The sequence below is a fragment of the Megalobrama amblycephala genome, linkage group LG14 (assembly GCF_018812025.1).
Source record: "Megalobrama amblycephala isolate DHTTF-2021 linkage group LG14, ASM1881202v1, whole genome shotgun sequence".
NCBI classification, from domain to species: Eukaryota; Metazoa; Chordata; class Actinopteri; order Cypriniformes; family Xenocyprididae; genus Megalobrama; species Megalobrama amblycephala.
This window is the reverse complement of record NC_063057.1, coordinates 1,145,415-1,166,855: the sequence shown is the minus strand read 5'-3', so window position 1 is coordinate 1,166,855 and position 21,441 is coordinate 1,145,415. Positions and strand designations below refer to the sequence as shown.

The window sequence follows — 21,441 nt, the reverse complement described above, 5'->3', positions numbered from 1 at the left end:
AAATAGTGGAGCAATATCAGAAAGGAGTTTCTCAGAGAAAAATTGCAAAGAGTTTGAAGTTATCATCATCTACAGTGCATAATATCATCCAAAGATTCAGAGAATCTGGAACAATCTCTGTGTGTAAGGATCAAGGCCGGAAAACCATACTGGATGCCCGTGATCTTCGGGCCCTTAGACGGCACTGCATCACATACAGGAATGCTACTGTAATGGAAATCACAACATGGGCTCAGGAATACTTCCAGAAAACATTGTCGGTGAACACAATCCACCGTGCCATTCGCCGTTGCCGGCTAAAACTCTGTAGGTCAAAAAAGAAGCCATATCTAAACATGATCCAGAAGCGCAGGCGTTTTCTCTGGGCCAAGGGTCATTTAAAATGGACTGTGGCAAAGTGGAAAACTGTTCTGTGGTCAGACAAATCAAAATTTGAAGTTCTTTTTGGAAAACTGGGATGCCATGTCATCCGGACTAAAGAGGACAAGGACAACCCAAGTTGTTATCAGCGCTCAGTTCAGAAGCCTGCATCTCTGGTGGTATGGGGTTGCATGAGTGCGTGTGGCACGGGCAGCTTACACATCTGGAAAGGCACCATCAATGCTGAAAGGTATATCCAAGTTCTAGAACAACATATGCTCCCATCCAGACGTCGTCTCTTTCAGGGAAGACCTTGCATTTTCCAACATGACAATGTCAGACCACATACTGCATCAATTACAACATCATGGCTGCGTAGAAGAAGGATCCGGGTACTGAAATGGCCAGCCTGCAGTCCAGATCTTTCACCCATAGAAAACATTTAGCGCATAATAACGAGGAAGAAGCGACAAAGAAGACCTAAGACAGTTGAGCAACTAGAAGCCTGTATTAGACAAGATTGGGACAACATTCCTATTCCTAAACTTGAGCATCTTGTCTCCTCAATCCCCAGACGTTTGCACACTGTTATAAAAAGAAGAGGCGATGCCACACAGTGGTAAACATGGCCTTGTGCCAACTTTTTTGAGATGTGTTGATGCCATGAAATTTAAAATCAACTTATTTTTCCCTTAAAATGATACATTTTCTCAGTTTAAACATTTGATATGTCATCTATGTTGTATTCTGAATAAAATATTGAAATTTGAAACTTCCACATCATTGCATTCTGTTTTTATTCAGAATTTATACAGTGTCCCAACTTTTTTGGAATCGGGTTTGTATATATCGGCCATTTATAAAAGCAAATTTTCCCAATATATCGGTGCATCTCTTATATATTATATTATATTATATTATATTAATATATGTATTTATATTTAAAAAATATATATATATAATATATTATATAAAATATAATATAATATATATATAAGATATAAAATATTTGTATTTTTAACCGGGCGTGTTTTAAGCATTTAAGCATTGTTTCAGTAGATGCGTGTTCATTTCTCTTCCATGCAGTTCCTGATGGATAAAGTCCATAAATATCCAGTTTGATTGTGATATATGTCACATTACATAAGTAACACCATTGCATATTGTACAGTAAAAATTTTAATCAGGCTTTTAAAGTCTGATTAAAGTCTCTCAGCGGGACAGATGTTGTGGGTTAATTATGGCACATATAAGGCACTTTAAATTCAGCAGAGAGCACTCTGCCAGGAAAACCATGTGACACTCTTGGCAGAGGTGCCGTATACCACCTCGGTCTCGCTCTCCAGGGGAAAATCACAGCGATGAAGCCCTCCTGACCACTAACACGGCAGAAAACACTTCAAAGCCACCGGACACATGTGTGACCGATGGCCCTTTCCTGCCTGTCAGAGATGAGAAGGGGAAAAGCAGCGGGAAGATCTCACACATACTCAAAAACACACTTCCAGAGCATCCAGCGCGTTCCCGATCGCTCTGCTGTCAGGATTATGGTTATGGTTGGCTGGTTGTTGAGTGATGGTGGAGTGTGAACAGACAGTGATGAAGGAAAACCGCCAACACACACACTGTCACCACTCAACATCGATGCCAAATCTGAGACACAAACAAGGTCATCATCAACAACACAGATGCAAAGCAGAATAGCGCCATACTCCTCATACTATTTCTGTAGTATGGACGCAGTATGCACTGAATATGTAGATAGCCTCAAGGCTGTCACACAAACACTCACATGCATCTGTGTCCATACATCCACAGAAACACAAAAGCAGCACTGCGTTCCAGTGCATGTCAGGTCTCAGTGACAATAAGAGAAAATAAAGAGAGAGAGAGCTGGAAATGATGTTGATGTTATGATGTTGAAGCAGCAGTTATTTATTTAGTTTCATATTCATAATGAAATGTTTTGACAGGTTCTCTCCTCTGAAGCGGATTGAGCTTCTTAAATGTCCAAATATCTGCGATTTTAAATATGCTGTTTCTTTCTTTTTTTTTCTTTTTTTCTCCAATACTGTCATTCGGAAGGAAAACTGTAGAAAATAGAGAGATGGATTATATATATGTAGATTTTTTGTTGTTGTTGCATTTCTATATTTAATTACAATTAAGCAAAATTCCCAATATTGTAATCCTTCCAAATGTTTTATTTAGTTCTACCTTTTTTATTATTTTGTAATTATTGTCAATGGTCAATCATTTTTTTTCTTTTTTCATTTTCTTTTCACATTTTAGTAATGTGAATTTTGAGGTAAATGTGATGAAAAAGGTTCTAAAAATAATTTTAAAAAAATTATTTCTATATATTTATAAAAAAAAAAAATCAATTGCTGCCTTAAATTTTTAAGTACAATCAACTTGGCTGTATAAGTAATTTCAACTTAAATTATTTTAAACTGACTTAAAAAAAAATGAGTTGAATCTTGAGTTGAGTATAACTTGCTTGCGTAACTTATCGTTATGAGTTAAAGTCAACAACAGTTTCTACATGAATTATAATTTCAGTTTATTTATATTTATCTTATAGTGAAGTAGAAACTTATTGTTACATTAAAATGTTGTTATTAATATATTTTCTTCTTATTATAGTTTTATTAATATTAACTTTAATTTTAAATATTTAGTTTTCATGTTAATTTTAGTTAAAATTGTAATCATTTTTTAAAGTGCTTTTGTCATTTTTTTTATATATTGCTATTTAGTTTTATTTATTTATTTGTATTTTATTTCAGTTTTAGTTTTTATCTATTTACAGTTAATAATTATAGTGCTTCAAGGCAGCATTTTTAATTTCCAGTTTAAGTTTTTCAACTAATATTTATATTTTATTTTATTTCAGCTTTATTTCAATTAGCAGAAATGCTTTTATAGTTTTAGGTAATGATAATAACCCTGGTGCCTTCTCTGTTACGTTCTCCTGATTGTTTCATGTAAATCTGAAATCATGCACACGCTGATAATGACCCTGTTCTGATTCAGTACAGACAGTGCCGTAACAAGCCGTTAGAATAACAAGGTCGTTTTTCCCACAAGCCCCAGACTGGAAGTGGTGCTTTCAGGCCAAGGGCGATGTTCTGCTGTCTGGAGATGTAAATGCCAGGACCGGTTCTGAGTGTGACAGCGCCGGAGCTCTCACTCAAAACCGCTCTGTACCTGCTCTCTGGTAATCAGAACAGGCAGATTCTGCTGTGTGGAAAACTGAGTCTCTGCCGGATCGCTGGTGGTTTTTAACAGCCTCCCATACACTTTAGTATTCGAGCGTTCACTGTTTGACCAGATGTAATGACAGCAGAACGGCTCAAATCTACAGATAAAACATAAACCTACAGCAGAAGTTTTGTTAAAGAGGACTTATTACACTTTTTTACACGTTCACTTCATATTTCTTTAGTGTGTAATACTGCTGTTTGAGCCCCACTATATCAGTGTCACTGTTTCCGAACTTCCTAAAACGCCTCCATTGTAGTCTTGAGATTTCTTCCGTGAATGAACACGTCAATATTCCTCATTTAAATAATTCATATGCAGAATAAAGGGGCGGGGCCTGGTTGAGTTAGTTAGTAGTGTGTTGAAACTGGCTGTTATGGTAAGGGGCGGGACATTTCCCAAACACCAATCACAACACACTGCTATAGCCGACCAATCAGAGCACATTGTGCTTTTCAGAAGGAGGGGCTTCATAGAGATAGGAACTAAACAGAGCGTTACTGACAGACTGGGAAGAGAGGAGCTGCAACAATGGAGAATATGAGGAATAAAATGAACATTCAATCTAGTAGAGCCCAAAAACAACATCAAGACTTTGTAAAAGGCCTCTTTAACATCGCAAACTATAATTTCAACAAGACTGCAGTGTTTTCAGAAAGCCTTTTAGAAACAGTGCAGTGTTTTGCAGCTGTCTGTTTGTGATGTAAATTTCTATCCTTTTCATTTTAATGCCATTTCTTTGGCTGAAGGCTTTCATTTCCCTTTCAGAGCAACACTAATGGTGTAATTACAAGCCCCACAATAAGCTGGAGCATACGAAGAACTTGAACGAAAACAGTAAAATCCCTTTAAAATGAAAAAATGTTACAATATAAACAGATGTAATCTGGTGAGCAAAAACATCCAGCTGAAAGTGCTGAAGCGCACATCTTCAAACAAAACAAAATGTCTCTTAAAAAAACTGTGACTGTTTGGTAAAAACTACAAAAAGAAACGCTATCAAGTAATCTTTCTTGAATCGTATGTGTACTCATCCAAGAGATAAAAGTTTGAATTAGATGCGGAAACCAATCAAAACTGGGATATTTCTATAATGAATTAAAAGGAAGGGGGAAACACTTTCCAGTGCCTGAGCAACACGCACACCTGATACCATCAGAGCTTTTCAAAGTCCCTCGCTCAGCCGCGGATGTCTGTGATCTAGAACAGAGTGCTGATCTCTCAAAGTCACAGGAGTGGAGCAGAATTCAGAGGCCAATAACCCCGGCGTTGTCAGCCGTATCCCAGGGACGAGCCTCTGGGGGGCTTTTAAGCGGGATGTACAAGCCCTCCGCGCTCAGTCAGATTAGCTCTGTACTGAAGCATCGCCTAAAGACCTCAAAGAAGTGACGATTCGCACAGCGTTTTAACTATAATGTACTTTACGCAACCCGTAAAAACGACACTATGCTGAAGGCGTCTCAGATGTTTCTGCTGAGAAGTGTTTCACTTTTCAATAAGGTCTCATTTGTTAACATTGCTTAATATATTAAGTAAAATGAACTGGCAGTGAGCAATATTTTTTTAATAATCTTTGTCAGTGTCGACCTGAGGTAACATGAACTAACTGTGATGTTGCTGCGTTTGTATATGGAGAATATAATATCTCAGATTTAGTACTCAAGTCCTCGCAGTACAGCGTTTCAGAGCCAAAAAGAAAAGTTGGTTTTCCTTTTAATGTCTAGAGCAAACACAAACTCCGGTTGTTGTAGGACTGATCGGTTTGTCTCCAGGGTGAATCTTTGCTGTTGCTCCCTATTTGAGCCATGTTTGGTAGTGAAGAATATTGTTTCAAACTGAAGCTTGCTTCCCGTTATCGTTTCATCTGGTCGCTCATGAGTTATTGAGCGGTCATAGTGTTTGTACAGAAAACATGTAATAAAAGTTGATGATAAAAGGGATCTCCTCCGGGTGTGGGGGCCCTCAAGGTTCAATCCTAGGCCCTTTCCTGTTTTTTTCAGTTGATGGGTTAGTGGGGTTACAGGAACAATCTGCCGCCCCTGGCGTCTCCCCAAGCAATTCAGAGATTCTGTTTTCTCTGTTGTATCGAAGCCAAGCGAATCGGTTAATGCAGTGGAGAGCGAAACATTAAGTGGCTGAGTGCATGACACTGTTATTGTGTAAATCCATTCACAAACACACGGGCCTTTTCTACACAAATATGGGAATTTTGAAGCGCGTTAGAATGGCCACAACCTGTCCAAGCTCCAAAAAGGTAAACATGCATGGCAAAAAAATTATTTTCTTACTTGTGGTTTTTTTTCCTCAGTACATTCTTAAATCAAGATACATTTACCTGAGAATCAAAATGATATTAAGTCTTGCCCCATGGACAGATTTTTTTCTTGTTTTAAGCATAAACATTTAACATAATACATTTTTACAAGTAATTTTGCTTCTCAAGTAAATTCTTCTTGATTTAAGAATGTTTAGATATTTGTACTGGAAAAGACAAAAATACTAATTAAAGGGATAGTTCATCCAAAAATGAAAATTTGATGTTTATCTGCTTACCCCCAGCGCATACAAGATGTAGGTGACTTTGTTTCTTCAGTAGAACACAAATTATGATTTTTAACTGCAACCGTTGCCGTCTGCCAGTCTTATAATGGGAGTGAATGGGAACACAATCTATAAGAGTCAATAAACATGCACAGACGAATCCAAATTAAACCCTGCGGCTCATGACGGCATACTGATGTCCTAAGACACGAAACGATCGGTTTGTGCGAGAAACCGAACAGTATTTATATAATTTTTTACCTCTAAAGGCCTTTGCACACTGAGTCCGAAATTTTCGCATGCGTTTTTTCGTATTCGCAATACTAAAAATTCGTCACGCACAGAGACCTTGCACACTGCGTCCGATGCGTATTAATGAATGCGTTGCGAAAAAAAATCGCAAAACAAATCGCAAAACAATACAATCTTCAAGCAGTGAGCACGATTAGTTGTCTCCTCTCTTCTTAAAAAGAGAAAAAGAAAGAGGAAATATTGGGTCTATCCAATCTCGAGATTGCATAGAGAGAAAGGAGAATTCACCTCATCAAGGAGCTGCGGGATTAGCCGAGCGTTTCAAAGATTACTTCAGGATGTCAGTGGCTCTGTTTGATGCTTTACTACTGGCACAATATGTCTTTATATTCGGTCTCTTTGTATTCCTCACGTTGTATGTCATTCAGTGCTGCTGTTTTGTGCTGTAGACGACGTGGATCAACTTGTCAGATGGCATTCTGGATTTTTGCGTTCGCGTATGGTGGCTCTGAATTGTCAAAACGTCTCTCAAAATGCGTGCCACGGATGCGAAAAATGCAGAAAATCGAACCTGATCCGAATATTTTTTTGACGGACGAAAGTTTCGGAGGCAGTGTGCAAACGCAATTGACATAACGTGAGGTCGAATTTATTTTTTAACGTGCGAAAGTTTCGCATGCGAATTTCGGACTCAGTGTGCAATGACCTTAAAAGACCACTATGTCCAACTGCGTTCATCACTCGGTTAGTAAGGTCTGATCGCGATCTGACAATGGCAATGATGTCTAGCACTCATTGAAGTATATGCGCGAGACATCACTGCCGCTGTCAGAGCGCGATCAGACCTTACTAACCGAGTGATGAACGCAGTTGGACATAGTGGTGTTTTAGAGGTTAAAAATGATATAAATACTGTTCGGTTTCTCGCACAAACCGATCGTTTCGTGTCTTGGGACATCAATGTGTCGTCACGAGCCACAGGGTTTAATTTGGATTTGTCTAAGCAAGTTTTATTGTGTTCCCATTCACTCGCATTATTTGACTGACAGACGGCAACGGTTGCAGTTAAAAATCATCATTTGTGTTCTACTGAAGAAACAAAGTCACCTACATCTTGGATGCCCTGGGGGTAAGCAGATAAACATCAAATTTTCATTTTTGGGTGAACTATCCCTTTAAGGAAATAATTTTTTTGCCGTGTGGTCTATACAAATCAAGCGTATAGCGTCAATTCTGGCAGGTCATATGTTAGTCAAGCTCGCATCAGCTGACGCTCAGCTGATCCATGTCTTCCTATAGGAATACGACGCCTATCACAGCATTCCTATTTAAGTTGCCTTTTCAGTTATCCTTCGGCTGCTTTCATTGTGTTGCTCGGGAGCACCATCCCCTCTTGTCCACAGTCAGGATTTAGCCTCTGACATTCCCTAATGTCATTGTCATCAAGAACATTAATGAATTACAGATATTAGGGGTGTAATGGTACACAGAAGTCACGGTTTGGTACGATTTCGGTACAATAGGAAAAATGGTCACACTTTAGTTTAGGGTCCAGTTCTCACTATCAACTAACTATTAACTATGACTTTTACCTCAATAAACACCTAGATACTGCTTATTAATAGTAAGGTAGTTAAAAGATTAGTTCGCTTTAAAATGAAAATTACCCCAAGATTTACTCTTCCTAAAGCGTCCTAGGTGTATTTGACTTTCTTCTTTCTGATGAACACAATCGGAGTTATATTAATAAATATCCTGATTCATCCAAGCTTTATAATGGCAGTGAACGGAAAACAAGTAGGAAGCTCAAGAAAGGGCATCCATCCATCATAAACGTACTCCACACGGCTCTGGAGGGTTAATAAAGGCCTTCTGAAGTGAAGCAATGCATTTGTGTAAGAAAAATATCCATATTTAACATGTCATTAAGTAAAATATCTAGCTTCCACCAGACCACCTTCTGTATTTAACTTACGAAAAAAGTGTTACTGACATGGCGTTGAATTGAAGTTGAATACAGAAGGTGGTCTGGTGGAAGCTAGATATTTTACTTAATGACGTGTTAAATATGCATATTTTTCTTACACAAATGCACCGCTTCACTTCAGAAGGCCTTTGTCAACCCTCCGGAGCCGTGTGGAGGACATTTATGATGGATGGATGCACTTTCTTAAGCTTCATACTCGTTGGTCCCGTTCACTGCCATTATAAAGCTTGGACGTGTCAGGATATTTATTAATGTAACTCCGACTGTACCAGAAAGAAGAAAGTCAAATACACAGTCGAGTGCGCAAGCCTTTCAAAGTATTCTCCTTTGTCCATGAGTGCAGAAATACGCATTCGATGTGTGTGCACTATGTAGTGGACTTTGTTTACATTCGCATATGCGCTGTTCTTCTTCTGCTCTTATTCTGTTATGGCAGTTAGCAAACAGTATTGCATTGCTGCTCACGCCCCCTTCTGGATTGGAGTGTGGATTGTCTGTGACTGACTATATTCGTTGTTTTACTGTATGAACTGAACTGTGACGGTTCGGGATGAATACATGTACCGTTACACCCCTAACAGATATCACTAATGATGCTTCAGTTCTGTACACTGCAAAAAATGCTGTTCTTACTTAGAATTTTTGTCTTGTTTCTAGTCAAAATATCTTAAAGTTCTTAAATCAAGAAGCATTTTCTTGACAAGTACAAATTATTTTCTTGTTTTCAGGAAAAATAAATCAAAATTAAGCACATTTTTCCTTAAAACAAGCAAAATAATCTGCCAATGGGGTAAGCAAAATAATCTTAGTCCAAACTGAAAACAAGATTATTCTTGGTTTGAAATAAGATTATTTTGCTTACCCCATTGGCAGATTATTTTGCTTGTTTTAAGGAAAAACTTACTTAATTTTGACTTATTTTTCCTGAAAACAAGAAAATAATTTGTACTTGTCAAGAAAATGCTGCTTGATTTAAGAACTTTAAGATATTTTGACTAGAAACAAGACAAAAACTCTAAGTATGAACAGCATTTTTTGCAGTGTAGTATTATCCGCCAATCCAAGCTGTATGCTAATTGTCAATTATCTTTGACAGAAGTGGTCCTGACAGAACTCGCACTATATTACAAGTCTTCCGAAGCCAAACTTGCTGCATTGCGATGATCAAGTGACACAAAAACCAATGTTCAACATCAATTCCAGGTAGTTCTTTGCATAAATCTATTATTTGGCTTCTAAAGACTTAAAGTAGTCATTAAGGTGCTTTTCTTGTCATCACTGATTCATCAAAGCATCTCATTTTGTGTTCCACAGAAGAACTAAAGACACACGGGGTCGGAATGACACAAAGGTGAGTAAATTTCCACTTTTTAGGAGTTCAGTTACAGTGAACTGAATTGATCTGAGCAGTATTCACACGCACATACGCCTGAAGTGGTGTCAGCAGGGGTCAATATTCAGTCATTTATTTCTATATTGAACGGTTGTGTTTTTTCTTGTCATTATCACCTTTTCCAGGTGAAATACTAAGCTGCTTCGGTCAAACCGTCACACGGCTCTCCATCCGTTTCTCTCCCCGTAATGAGGCATTGGAAGAAAATGAGCGAGTGGAGGTGTAATAGATGGAGAGAGAGAAATAGAAAGAGATGAATCGCTAGCATATAGATAATTGGAAAGAGGCTCTCTGGAGAAGCGCATCAGAAGGCTTGTGTAATTAGAACGGAGGAGTGTGTGAGGAATCTAAATGTTTCTGTGTTTGGGTCTCAGGAGGGTCTGCCGTCCTGTAGAGCCACTCAGACACACAAGTCCATCTGTTTCCTGCTGGTTCACCTGCATTGAGACGCGACAACAGCTGTTCGCTTGTATAGTTCTGAGTGTATTGATCGTATCTCATCATACTCAAGTGCATCAAGCTCAATTCTTAGCATCTTAGCCAAGAGGGCCGCTATAGTGCCATTCATGTAAAGTTCATCTACTGAGCAACAAAATCTCAGTCTGGAAAATTTCTCTCTATTCCCACGACCAGAAGTTTTGAGAGCATGTATTTGTAATGTGTTCTCGGTGTTTAAGTCTATAACACCGTGTCTCTGTTTTTGGAACAGTCTGTTCTGGTGCTTCAGGTCTAAAGATATCTGAATCTCATTTCGTTTGGAAGACGGACAGTAAGGCAGAATATCCAGACACAGGAATCCTGCCAGATCCAGACTGATTTACCTACGAGTGTGTGTGTATTGATTGCTGTATATGCACTGGGAAAACTGGGTTGATGACCTTGTGTTGGGTCGTGTCCAGCGCTGTTAGTCCACTTTATGCACTTTAAATGAAGGATGAACGCCGGCCATGAATACTGATTTCAGTCTAACCGCACACTTAAACCATCCTTAATCCTACCAGACTTATTGATCATTTCGCTAGTTTGTCTCTCACACACACCTATATCTGTACTTGATCTTCCAGGCTTATCAATAATCAAATTTAAAGATGGTTCAATCACCTTCTGAGTTTCATAATCTCAGTGTTTCGGGTTTCTAGAGGACAAACGCTGAAACCCATACAAATAAAACCTGCGTTCTGCATGTTTGTATAACACACGGGGGTTGTGAAGATGTAAAACAGGCGTCTCTGAATCTAAACACATTCTCCTAGAATCCTGCCGCTTTCCAAATGTCGTTCCTCTGATGTTGGGTCGGCCGTCAGCGAGCGCACTAGTTGGGGATGATGTATCCGAGCCGCCGGAGAGCGTCGTGAAGTGTGCAGGGTAAATTAAATCACGCCGCAGCTTCTGCACATTGTAAAAGCGATCTCTGAATTCAGATTTGATTATAGTTTGAGGAACTGGAACGACGCGCTCATATTTTCGACTGGCTGTGGCGGCCCGCCGTGTTTACGCAGGGTTATGTGTCGGCATTTTACTGAATTACTGCGCTAGTGTGTTCAATTTGTTTAAAAAGAGAAAGTCATGAGGATGAAAGACAGAAGCTGACGTTTTTACAGCATGTATGCAAACAGCAGAAACGTTAAATTAGATTTGTTTGTATTTAATTTCAAATGGGGATCTAGTCATCATGCATCTAAATGTCATTGTCGTCGACAAATAGGCAAGTTCTGGATTGAAATCATCACATGGTGCTCAGTGTTAGTAAATGCATGAGAATAAGTGATGCATGTAAGTTTGCAATAACAGCGAGATTGGTTGATTAATATTATATGGATATATTTAAAGGCACAATATGATTAAAATATCCAAAAACCACTAGAACAATGTTATATGTTTTGTTGACTTGTCTACTTACATTATCCCAAATGTTTCCAAAAATGTTTAAATCCAGAGAAATCAGCCACCGTGTCCGTGCGTCACCTATCAATGGTATCAAACCCACGTTACTCTCGATTAGCGTCATCAAGCTACGCCTTTGTTTTGAATAAGCGACCTCTGCTGGTGAAAATTACATATTGTGCCTTTAATGTTTATTATAGAAATGTTGATGCTGTCGCTAGTTACATTAATCAATAATTCAAATTTGTTGTATAGACATTTGAAGGAAATTCACTTTTTTGTTTGTTGCCGCCACAGTACCATAAAAACATGTCCAAAATAACGCTATTAATAATAAAAATTATGTGTTTGATGTGTTTATTCGCTCTCTCAGACGATGATAACACAATTTATCATTTAGAGGTTACTAAACTAATGTTAAACAGCCTGTAAGATTATCAGTCTATAATGACTTAAATTTTACTGTTTTTCATGCAAATCTATTCAGATGATTTTGGATTATATAATCAGTGCTGGCTATTAACTAATCTAGATTACATAATCTATGTGATAAGGCTAAAAGTAAGGTCAAAAGTAATGTAAAAGTAATCCAATTATATTACCTAAAATGTGTAATGTAGCAGATCACATTACTAATTTAAAAATCTCATCGTGTAATTTGTACTCAGTAATTTACCCAGCATTGTATATTGATTTGGAGCTTATCATATGACCATTTCAAAGTCGTATGGTTATGAAACGACATGAACGTTACATTCAAAATGATTTTGAATATTTGTTTTTCAGTGAACTGTTCATTTAAATGAATGATAGCAGAGACAAAACGCCAAACGTGTATGTGAAGATTATTAGTGAATAATGATTTAAATTTGAGTCTGTCTCATGCAAATATACAATTCAATCAATTTTTTTAACTTATGATACTTTTTTGTTTCTAATTTGACACATTGGAGCCTGACAGATGAAGTCACGTGACTGTTTGCGTTTTCACCTGATTTGGAATGTTTGTTTTCGACTGCTCGTTTCAATGAACGTTAACAGATTGTACAAAATCGGATGTGTGGAAATATCATCTCTGCACATTAAGCCTTACAGTGTAAATGTAACACGAGCAAAAGCTCACCAGGGGTGCTGTGCTATTTCACTGATACAGAGTAACCTCCAGGCCTCTCAAACACACACAGTTTCCTCTGTCCTGTCAGATCAGCTCGTGTCTGACAGCGTTTTGTGCCTCTGGAGTTCTGCACAGAGAATATCAGATGTGAAATGTAGAAAAATCCCTCAAACACGCCGTGTCGCGGAGAGATCACCAGAGTGTGTCAACAGACTGACTGCTCACACACACTCGCCGCCTCAGTGTGTGCCATTTAAGACAGACGCCCGTGGGGGAGAGGAGTGTGTGTCACTGCTCTGAATGTCATGAAGTAGCCTGCATGTGTGTGTGTGTGTGTGTGTGTGTGTGTGTTGCCCCTGTTGGTTCTAGGGTCACGTTGCTTGTGGGAAAATAACTGTGCATAATCTTCCTCCTTTACTGTCAGATTTTGCTTCACTATATTAGTTAGGACACATATTTTCTATGGCCTAAACCTGCCCATCACAGAAACATGTGCAAAGCATTAGATTTAAAGGGGAACTATTATTCAAAATTCACATTTATATTGTTTTTGAACATAATTATGTGTTTGCAGTGTGAACACAACCACCCTATTGTGGTAAATATCCATCCACCCTGTTTGTTATTGTCTCAAAATGAGCCATACAGGAATGTGATCCAATGTGACGTCACATTGCACAGTCCCCGCCCACGACTGGTGACGGAATTTGCCCTATTAGCTTAGCTCCTCCCCTGAGTGAGCCGTAAACAGTCCGCCATGTTTATCTCCTCGCCAGAGCATTTAACAGCAGCATTCAAGTAAGAAATTTATTCTTTTTAAAGTTAATAAAGTTATTCAGTCAAGAGCATTGAGTGACTTTCTGATTTTCTTTTGTTGTTTGGTTCATATTAACAGCAGTAGGTACTATATATTACGCTACTGTCACTTTAAATCACAGATCTAATATACACATGCTATTTCTTTCCCTGCTGTTTACGTTCACATGCATAACCGACTGCGTTTATGTGAACTTTATGTGTTTTCGACAGTTTAAGCACAATAATACGTGAAAGAGAACTGTGTGTGCTCAGAAAAACATATATCAGAAGTTTAAACTAATACGGCTTTAAAGGTGCCCTCGAATGAAAAATTGAATTTATCTTGGCATAGTTGAATAACAAGAGTTCAGTACATGGAAAATACATACATTGAGTTTCAAACCCCATTGCTTCCTCTTTCTTATGTAAATCTCATTTGTTTAAAAGACTTCCGGAAAACACGCGGATCTCAACATAACACCGACTGTTACGTAACAGTCGGGATCATTAATATGTATGACCCCAATATTTGCATATATGCCAGCCCATTCGACGCATTAGACAAGGAAAGGCAGTATTAACGTCTGGATCTGTGCACAGCTGAATCATCAGACTAGATAAGCAAGAACAACAGCGAAAAATGGCAGATGGAGCAATAATAACTGACATGATCCATGATATCATGATATTTTTAGTGATATTTGTAAATTGTCTTTCTAAATGTTTCGTTAGCATGTTGCTAATGTACTGTTAAATGAGGTTAAAGTTACCATCGTTTTTTACTGTATTCACGGAGACAAGAGCCGTCGCTATTTTCATTTTTAAACACTTGCAGTCTGTATAATTCATAAACACAACTTCATTCTTTATAAATCTCTCCAACAGTGTAGCATTAGCCGTTAGCCACAGAGCATAGCCTCAAACTCATACAGAATCAAACGTAAACATCAAAATAAATACTTTACTCACATAATTCGAAGCATGCATACGCGATTTAAAGGGGCGGCGCGCTGAAAAAATCAGTGTATAGTTAATGATGCCCCAAAATAGGCAGTTAAAAAAATTAATTTAAAAAAATCTATGGGGCATTTTGAGCTGAAACTTCACAGACACATTCAGGAGACACCTTAAACTTATATTACATCTTGTGAAAAAGCATTCTTGGGCACCTTTAAAATAAAAAACGTTCATGATGACAAAGGCCTGTAATGTCATGTGAGCATGGATAGAGATGATGATCAAAACCAAACAGATGTTTTGGCAGAGTATCCGATGCAACTGGCTCCGCCCTCTTCTGGAAAGTGGGGTGGGGAGCAGCAGCTCATTTGCATTTAAAAGTACGTGCATGAAAACAGTTTTTCCTTCCACTCAAAAATGGGCATTTACAACAAGCTACAATAAATGATCTGTGGGGTATTTTGAGCTGAAACTTCACAGACACATTCTGGGGACACCAGAGACTTATATAACATGTTGTGAAAAGTGGCATAATAGGTCCCCTTTAAATAAAAACATGTTTTGGCCAATTTATAAGCCTTTTTAACTAGTGAGTGAGGACCAGTAACATGTCCTCACTAGTTGATTGTGATAATATTTCACTATATAAGTGAGTCATTTCAAAAGAGTCCACACACTCCACCAAAGATGAAAAACAGATGCGAGACAAAAAACAAAACTTTACTGAAAAAAGGGCACATGTGACCTTTGTTAATGCCAAACTACTCTTTAATTACTCTACTATATAAGTGAGGAAATTTGGCCCTTACAAGTATAGCTAAACCTGCAGACACACACACTGTAAGATATCTTTAACTCAGTTATTTCTTCAAGACTGCAGTGAGATTAAATGGAGCGCAAATGGATAAAATTGCTAAAAATAACCACAATAAAAATGAAAACAGAAGATATAAAAATTCAAAATATTAATAAAATCTTTGGTAGTATATCAATGACTCTAAAACAGCTCTTCTCTACAGACAATATCTCAAACAACTTTCTTCACCCACAGTTTTGGACGGCCATCTTGAGGTTTACCAGCTCCACTCAGACTCGGATCCAGTCGTGAGTCGCCATCGGACTCTCAGTATGAGCTCAAACATTTCTCATCAAAAGTTGCTCCACATTCATTCTTACAACCGCTAACTCATTTTTGTCATTTAATTACTCCTCAGGAGAAACGTATGAAACAAAGATGGTACATAAAGCGAATGAGAATGGCGTAATGTCTCCTGAGCTGCGAACGAGCAACATCTGAGCAGTAACACTCTCCTCTGGGCTGTGCTCTACAGGCTCCAGGAAACAGTAAGTACATTTGCATATCTTTTTCATTTGTCTCCCTTTGTGGAACAAATGACGGAGGTTTTGCAAACCTGCTGTGAAGATGATGAGATCCAGGAGAGAGTGTGAGAGATCATTAGAGGAACGGTTCAGCCAAAAATCACAGTCACTTTAATCTGAAGGAAAAAAGCACCTGGTATATTCTGCTAAATATCTCCTTTTGTGATCCACCGAAGATCATGCAGGATGAGGACATTTTGACAGGATTTACATTTTTGAGAGCAGATCTGAGATACTAAACACTGCTCCGATTTTCTCTCGCTTTTCTTTTTGACTCGACAGGAGAGCAAAAACTTCTCCACTTCACTTCACACATTAAAATGAAAACATACCATAGACTTGTATATATATATTCATGGGTTTGATTCCAAGGGAAAGAACTGATAAAATGTTAATGTGTACCTTGAATGCAATGTAAGTTGCTTTGGATAAAAGCGTCTGCCGAAATGCATAAATATATATATTGACAAAATCAAATCAAATCCTGTCGTTTCACTCTGATATACATCACAATAGGGAAGAAAAAAATGGTAGCAGTTTCCATTTCATGCCACATTTGTCTCCAAACTCTAGTTCAGTAAACACACACTCATGCTTTTGCCTCTAAAATACTTCAGTCGAGGTCCTGCAGAAATCATTAGATGACTTTAAACCCACCAGATGTTCAGATCAGACGCTCAATGACATTCTTCCTCTTTTCTCGTTCTTTCTTTTAGGTCCCACTCTTGTGCATTTAGTTTCTGTGATAAACAACTAGTGCTGCAAATACACAAAAAACACACACACCCTCAGTACCCAAGGCCCTCAATGTAATTGACTTGCTACACTAAGTGTGTGTGTGTGTGTGTGTGTGTGTGTGTGTGTGTACAAGAGATGCAGTCAGTCAGTCTGACTAAATGATATCAACTGCGACTCCATAAAATTATTCACCTAAACACCCTCACGGTGTCATTAACGTCACAACAATACTGTCTACATTAAACTCTGAATGGCTGACATTACAGACACACACACACACACACACACACACACACACACACAGGTCAGCGTTAATGAGCATGTGCTTCTCTTTGAAGCAGAAGGTGTCCATCAACGGCTCAAAGACTTTGACAACCTGATTTAGACAATGTAAAAAGGCCACACACACTCACGCAGCAGCTGATGTGTGATATTGAGTGTTGATGTGGACACAACGGAGATAATTACGTCTTTTCTTTCCCGGCCGCCATCAGCCAGAGAAGACTCCTAAAATAGAGGTATAAAATGAAAAGGTGTATAATGACGCACAGGTGACATGCAGCGTCAGGCCCTTCAGCTGGACTTTAACAGTTATGCTTTGATGAACACAATATATTAAATTAGTAAATAATATGATTATAAATATATATATATATAAATAAATATTTAATTAATTAAAATTAAATTATGTATATATAATTTATAATACAATAATATTTATATATTTTTAATTATATTAAATTTGGATTTATATGTAAATATATAAATTATATTAGAATGTTATTATCTATAATATAATTTTCAATACTAAAATATGATAGAATGTAATGCTTAAATATGTTTTTTTTTTGTATTATTATTTTCCTGTCTTGGCATATTTAGTATTATGCTAGGATTGTTATATGTCATTTCTTTCTGTTTAAAATTTATTGTCTATTATTTTATTGTTTATTCAGTTGTGTGAATGTCAGCATCAGGTGACTCTGTTTATCTGCATTTAGCGTGACTGCATCGCATCACCTGAGATGTTCCTCCAGGTGGACTGAACCTGCAAGTGTTCTGTAAACAGTTACATCTGTGTCACGTGACATCAGGGGGGCGGGTCATTCTACAGATCGTTTGATTGGACAAAGAAATCTGCAGTCATCGATATTTTCGGTCAGTTTTCCAGGAAGAGAGAAACTTGTTTGTACATTTATATGCTGAAAGTAAATTTAGACAACTTTTAGGAGAACAGAAAGCATGTAGATGAGCTCAGAGATGCACAACTAAAGGTCACAAAACTCACATTTTGATTTAATAAGCCCTTTAAGAGTGGTAATGAGAAGCTACACTGTAATTGTGTTTTGCTAAATAAAAAAAATAAAAAAATAAATAAATGTGAAAGAATTAGGATGCACTTGAGCCATAAATTATAATTATAGTGAATTATATTTCTTGTAAAAATCACAGGTTTATTGTAGGAATTTAAATGTTTTTTTTTCCATTTACTTGTGAACATTTGCGAATCTCCATGCGCGCTCCCGTCTGCGTGTAACGCGCACTCTTCGGGACAGAACGCGCCAAGAGCTTGAACAACATCTCACGAAACCTCTTCACTCTCAATAAAGCCAGTAAAGTGCGCGCGAGCCGTTAGTTCCCGAGGATTTCACCTGTTCCGTTTGGTTCCTCCGTGTGAATTTTCCATTTATCGTCCCTTTACCTCATTTTACGCACTTATAACGAATCCACCCAAAAGCAGAGCAACAATCCATGAGTGCCAAATCCACTGATAATCAATATGCTGCTCGTGTCCTGTACAATAATCAATCATTTCATGAGCACAAGTGGAATCAATACCTAAATTATGAGCAGTCATGAGTGAATCTCTGTTTTTCCTCTCTGTGAAATATTTGCGTTAAAAATGGCAGATTAGAGCACCTGCCGCGTGACGCGCTTTGATTATCGACGAGAACCTGATCAATCCCGCGCGCGTGCTCTGATCCATAAAGAGAGCAACAGAGAGAATAAATCAGATTTTTTACACTAAAACTACCAGCACAAGTGATTCAGCTCCATTGATTAATAACAGTTCATCCTTATCCAAACATTAGAGGCAAGTGCCTGATAATAGAGGACCGATTTATACATTTCAGACTAATCAAACTGATCCTAAACAGTCAAATAATACTACATTCGGAGAATAAAACCAAACTATTAAACGCGCATTAGATAAATCCTCCATCCAGCACCCAGTGATTTCCAAATGTCTGTTTGGTTGGAGACAAATATATGAGTTTGATCGAGTTATTTCTGTTAAAGATATGTGAACGTGCATCACTAATACAGCCGTGAACATGCGAGAAAATCGCGCGCCACAGAGACCTGTCCATCAAATCAGATGGAGAATCGGTTGTGTCCTGAAACAAAGACACTTCCTTTAATAGCAGTCGACCTGTGCAGACATTTATGCAGTATTTAGTTCAGATGCATGACCAAATGACCAATTAGATGTGGGCTAGTTACATAATTAGTCCGTCCAGTGTGATTAAATTAGATTTTAGATGCAAGTTCAGTGCGCAAAAGCTTTTACGCACAACTCAAAAGGCAATGAAAGCAGCCAAATTTGTTTCTTCTAAACCTCAGATGTTTGATCTGATAGCTAGATGCTTTAGCCAAATATTTCCAGAACAATTCGAGTTGGTTTGCTCGTAAATCCCGCTTGACTTCTGTAGGCGCGCGGACAGCTCTGGTTGCGCGCTCGGATGCCGCTGAAAATGGTCTAAATGGTCTCTGCTGAATGAAGTCTTTAAGTTGCTTACGTGCTTGAGCGAGTTATGAACGAAAAAGCGCGTGAAACACGCGTTGCTTTTGGAGTCTCCATGGAGCGTCAAGTTCAACAGCTCAATGCACAGCGCTCCGCGTTTCCTGCTGCTTTCCATCGATTTCAACATTAAAACAACATTGAATGGGTTTGTTTCGTCAGCCTTGTGTTGATTGCATGTGCGCGTTCATTTGTTTGCAGCTATGAAAGCGCGATCATGTAACAAATCTGTTGAAATGTTTTTAAATAACACGCAGCAGTCGGATAGTTTGTCCTACCTGCTCTCAGTCGCTCCTGTCGCCCGCTGGCTCGCTGCTCTCCGGGTCCGTTCGCTCGCGCAGCTGGACGTCTGAGGACATGATGCTGGACGCTCGGAGATCTTCTCGTGGGTGAACGCGAAATGAGGAGTGGAAATGAGGGGTAAGAGAGCAGGAGGGAGGGGAGGAGACGCAGGAGGTCCCTTTACAGCATCATCTCACATCATCAACACACTTCAGTTTGGAGGCGTCTAAGCTTCATCAATATCTCTTGCGGTGTTTACGTGAAATGCGTTATGATGCATCAGGCTCGGGCTTTTATATTCGGGAAATGGGTAGATCGGTTCATCTCGTGGGTTTTAAGTGGATTTGATGCATGTGCGTGTGTTCAGGTAAATCGTGTCGTGTGATTGAGCGGCTCTCAGCGCGTCTGATGCTGCCGATGGGTCGATTCTATCTCTGGACGGCTTGTTGACGCGCTCAGGCGCGCGAGGATTAAACAGGATTTTTGCTCAAACGTGCCGTGACCGCGCAGCGCGTCCGTGTCGCACTAAACAGCGAAAACTATTTAGCGACAAAATACCGCTGCGCTTCATGTGTGACACTCCTCCCCTTATAGAAAGTGTACTGTGGCGGTACTATGGTACATGACCAAAAACAAAAACACGGTATCACCATGGTGCACGTGCAAAATCTGTTATTCCCACTGTAAAAAAATACTGGGTTAAAACAACCCAAGTTGGGTTGAAAATAGACAAACCCAGCGATTGGGTTAAATGTTTGACCAACATGCCTGGTATTTTTATTTAATTCAACGTTTTTTTAAAAAAAATTACTATATTTCTTACTTGAAATGAACCCAAAATATGTTGGAAATTAACATTTATTAATGTTTAATGAATAATAATTAAACAATGGTTAAATAAAACATTTAACCCAACTGCTGGGTTAAAACAACCCAATCGCTCATTCATTTTTTTTAGAGTGAATTATTGACGTACTTAGTACCATGGTATTATGTTCAAAAGACATGGTAGGAATCATCATATTCATATACCATGGTGATATTTCCATTATAATTATAAGAAGTAAGTTAATAATGATCAGTAAGCAAACACCCAGAACAGAAATCACATAGCAACACCCTAGCAACCTCCTAAAACATCATAGCAACACCCTGTCACCCTGGTAATGTTGTTTCCCAGCTAACAAAAATATGGACATTCACAATGTTTAATGTTTTGAAGACGTTTCTTGGATATACAAGCGTTAAAGTCCCCATGAAATCAACTTACAGTCTCTCTTACTTTTGCCAATATGGATCAATGATTTTGATGACATCACTCTGCACTTCATCAGATTTTCTGTCCAATCAGATGCTCTCTAGAGTCTTAAACGTCCCGCCCCCTACACGAATAGAAGCTGCAGCTGAAATCGGTCACTTGTTCACACAATTACTGTTCTATATAGTGAATGCACATAGTGCACTATATAGGGGATAGGGACAATTCAATTTACAATTCAATTTACACAAACAATTCAGTGTAAATATGCTTTCCGTCGGGGCGAATGAAATCTGGTTTAATGTTAGTGTCACACGAACCACCACAGCTCCGGTCCAGAGACACAATAGCACAGATTGGATGATACGCGCGAGTCGGAGCAGACCACAAAACATATCCAACACATTTGAATTCTGCACAGAATGCTGTA

General features: G+C 38.5%; 1 protein-coding gene across 1 annotated transcript in view; it reads right to left on the bottom strand.

Annotated features, from left to right (window-relative positions):
* Window positions 1-19,889, bottom strand: part of chrm2a (cholinergic receptor, muscarinic 2a) — a 90,362-nt gene extending 70,473 nt beyond the window's left edge. The window contains exon 1 of the mRNA XM_048154858.1: window positions 19,750-19,889. The gene's annotated coding sequence lies outside the window, so the exon portion shown is untranslated. The remainder of the gene's footprint in view (window positions 1-19,749) is intronic.
* Between the last annotated feature and the right edge of the window lie 1,552 nt (window positions 19,890-21,441).